This window comes from Sinocyclocheilus anshuiensis, unplaced genomic scaffold, assembly GCF_001515605.1.
Source record: "Sinocyclocheilus anshuiensis isolate Anshui unplaced genomic scaffold, SAMN03320099.WGS_v1.1 scaffold392, whole genome shotgun sequence".
In the NCBI taxonomy this organism is placed as follows: Eukaryota; Metazoa; Chordata; class Actinopteri; order Cypriniformes; family Cyprinidae; genus Sinocyclocheilus; species Sinocyclocheilus anshuiensis.
This window is the reverse complement of record NW_015557091.1, coordinates 3,295,448-3,299,681: the sequence shown is the minus strand read 5'-3', so window position 1 is coordinate 3,299,681 and position 4,234 is coordinate 3,295,448. Positions and strand designations below refer to the sequence as shown.

General features: G+C 35.8%; 1 protein-coding gene across 1 annotated transcript in view; it reads right to left on the bottom strand.

The window, feature by feature from the left end:
• The window catches only part of mmp16a (matrix metallopeptidase 16a (membrane-inserted)), a 56,912-nt gene that overhangs the window by 9,549 nt on the left and 43,129 nt on the right, over positions 1–4,234 (bottom strand). The window lies entirely within an intron of this gene.

The window sequence follows — 4,234 nt, the reverse complement described above, 5'->3', positions numbered from 1 at the left end:
CAATAATATACTTTGGGATGTAAAATAACCTTAATGTCAGGAAAAAGTTTTAATGAGATTCTCAGAATAGTTCTCATATTTGTGCATGTTATAATTTAAATAATATGTTATGGAATGAATATATATAATTAATATATAATATGTACATTTATTTACGCAATTGTTATTAAAATATTTAATATTTATAATATTGTTATATTATAAAATGGATAAACAAGTATTGTGTAGTGCAGCACAGCTGGAACGTGATATTGACCAATCAGCATCCAGAACCACAATTTGTTATATGCAGTTCCGAGATACTTTGCTGTGCACCATAAGTCTGTTTCACCAGGACTGAATCTCTCAGAATGCAATGTAACAGCAAGTTTGAGCATAACATATGGCTCAAAGATGACAACCCCATTATTCTTCAAGCACACATTTGCTTCTGACTAACCTTATGCAACAAATTGAGGAATGCAATTTGACCATCAGAATCTCTAAAACCGAAGGCGTCTTTCATTTTATCCTGCAGTAAGGCGCTCAGATGACACTTCTTCAGCCTGCTCCTCGCTGACAGTATTTTGTACTCAAGTATAGAGATGTCATTCTTCAGATTTTGCACCACTACTTTGATTCCCCTTGTTCCTCACTGTAGCTAAAAATGTATCAAACAGAGCACAGGCTTTTTGTTTACTAGTGACGTTTGCTAAGTCAGATATCAGTAATACTCGTACAGTAGAATTAACTTTGGTGTATAACTTGTCCCATACTCACTTAAACAATACCTTAAATTTGATCGGGTCCTGTGAACAGCCACCTAGCAACCGCATAGCAACATACTAACAACCACTCAGAACACTTTAGCGACTGCATAACAATGCAAAGACAACACTCCAGTGTTGTGGCTGTTTTATACACACTCCTCTTTCTCGTCCTTCTCTTACCAGCTTCTTCTATCCCGAAACCAGAGAAAGACAAACAAATTTGACTGGCACTCTGTAATCACAGGGAAGCCCACGCACACAACAGTGATCTACTAGTAAACGCCACATTCATCTGTGTTTCATTAGTGTTTGAGAGAAGACACACTGTTGTGTCTGTGTTCAGCCCCATCCGGCCTGAATGAGTGAGAAATGACAGCCTCAGCATAGCTTCAGCTTTAAAACAGGCTGATGACTTTTTTTTTTTTATGTATTATTATAATTTTATTCATTTATTGAATGAAAGCTCATCCTAAAACTGGCAGATAAAAAATATTTAATAATAAGGATCATTATTAATATTTAAGAACCAATAATATTGATGATAATTGATGATAACTGAGCAAATCAGCATATTAGAATGATTTCTGATCATGTGACACCGGACACTGGAGTAATGATGCTAAAGATTCAGCTTTGCATCACAGGAATACATTTTATTTAAAAATATATTAAAATAAAAAACTGTTACTTTAAATTGTAATAATATGTCACATTTGTGTCGATCTTACAGTATATATATATATATTCATATATTCACAATACCAAATTACCGAATATATCAGCAGAGATGAGTTCAACTACAAAGTCAGACTTGGAAAGGTTTCATTTGACATTTTGACAGTTAAGACCTTAAAATGTAGGCTATTTCTGTTACAAAGGTGGTTGTGTGGGGTTGCACGAATTTTGGACCTTAAAAAATGGGTCACAGGGCAAAAATGTATTCTGCTTTGTTCTATAAGAAAGTGTGTCTTATGTGACCCTCTGTACCTCATTTTTTGGAACAGTCACTCTCAGAGAGACCATTATCGGGTACAAGTTAGACTTCTTTTTAAAATATCTCTAATTTAGCTGAGTAACACAGAGGAGTGTAATGTTAAATATAATGTTAAAGTACAGGAAGCAGCAGTAGGATAAGAGAAATTGAAGCACAAGATGTTCACTTATTAGGATCAGAGCTTCAGAACTTCTTGTGATGCCATATAAAGAGCTTATAAAAAAGAACTTATAAAAGCTTCTGTATGTGGTTGTTTAAAATGTAATATTTCTTGTTTAAATATAAATGTGTGTGTGTGTGTGTGTGTGTGTGTATTTATCCATTTAAGACTTGAGAGACTTAAATCAGTGTCATGTCTGGTTCATTTATGGAATCATTAAGAAAAAATAGGAATGGGAAATGTCTCATATTTCCCGTCCCTACAGCTACATATCGATTTATTCAGATGTCAGAAATGATCAATGGAATTTGATTTGATTTCACTAATATTTGAATGTGTTTGTTTGATTTGGCAGGACGAAGCAGTAAGTTACGAGAGCTCAGATGACGTGAATACAGATTCCATTTAGAGGTTTGGTCTGCTCAAATGATGCACACTGTAACAGCCAGCCAGTACTGAACACAGGGATGTGTGCGGAGAGATAGAGGGATGGAGGGATGCATGGGAAAGATGAAAGCACCGTGAGCAGTGTGGTTCTGGGCAGGTTGAGAGCGTGCTGCTGGGAGATCGGCCTCTATCCCTCTGCCTCTCACTATTTCACAGTCTACAGATCCCTCACCAGACTGTGAAACTCTCCTCACAGGACTGGATGGAAGAGATCTGTCACCAGGCACAGACTTAAACCGCATCAAACAGCAGCACTCAGGAGATGGCCAGTCAGTTGAGTGAGTGAGACACACTCTCCAACACTTCAAACACACATACTTACTATAGAGTGAGAGAGAGGGAGGAGGGAACTGACTGTTTATATTTATAGAAAAAAAATAATTATTAACTTGTAAGACTAGTTTAAGCAGGCTACTGTATGTAACCGGCCACTGGTTACATAAAGACACATGTTACACACATCTTCCGTCCAACAACCATGAGCCGCCAATGTGAGGATCTGACATGCTTCTGAGCTTAGATGGCAGACTTTGAGCATTTTACTGCACAGAAATATGTTTGTGTTAGCTGTGATGATAGACTACTCCAGTTTACAGCATGTGAGAGCGAGCGACTGAGCGAGTAAGTGAGGAAATGTTACAGCATTCATGATAGATTTTGTTTTCCCAGAGGCGTCTGCTGTGAAACTGGGAAAGGAAACCAAGTGACAAGATTAGAGCCCAACAAAAACCCCCTTCATGTGGAATAAATCTACACGTCAGCATGAGTTTGGCGATTCAGAAAAAAAGATACTTTCTGTAGTAAATCTGTGCCGTAGCCTTCAGAGACGTGAGCTCTGCTTCACAAACACACACACAGATCACAACTACTGGACCCGGTCTTTATTCATATACATCTGAAGAAATATGATATCCATAAGTGAGCAAACTTTACTTTCAGAGAGAATCAGCTTTTTTAAAGGAGTTTCCATTGTTAATCTGTTGAAGTCTTCTCATCAGCAACCCTCTTTTGGCAACTCCTTGTAGTGGACATCAATTCGTCAACTTTTTTTTTTCCCATTGGTGCACTTATGATATGTAAATCATTGCACTGATTTGAGTTTATAGACTTTGTTTTTTGCAGTCATGGATTTTGGAGTTATCACCTCTCTGAAAACCTAATGAGAACATGCTGATATTCTCAGCATGAGATAAAAAGAAATGTAAAAAGATGTATTATTAAAAATCTTATATTAATATAAAGGCATATTATTCATACATTTTTCACACATTATATTTTACTTATATTGTAGTATATATAGATTAAAAATAATTCAAACATTTTTCATTTTATTTTAAAATGTTTAAATAATAATATTTATCATATTTATTTACCATTGGCTGGTAAGAATATTTCAATATTTTTTATTTAGTTTCAGTATTTTTGAAAGAAGTCTCTTAAAGGTCCCATATTGTCAAAACTGAAATTTCCTGGCTTTTTTCACGATAACTGAGGTCTAGGGGCTATTTAACTACCATATAAGTCAATCCACAGTAAAATGCACACAGCCTGCATAAAGTAGCTGTGATTAAATTTCAGCAGGAAACTATTTTTACAGCTACATTATTGTTCCAGCCACAATTAATCACAACAATGTATATACAGTACATTTACAAATGATTATATATAAATCGTCAGTTTGTTGTTTTACACACATGCACATTATTAGACATTATTTCACACACGACATAGTCGTGAGATGCAAGAAACATAGACATATGGCAAGAAATCTGTAGATGCGCCCATAACAACAAAAGACGATACTTTAGTTAACCTTTTCTGATAAGAAGTGTGTGCTGCAAACGCGAGCATTTTTGACGATCGTTTCTGTCCAGTCTGCTCATT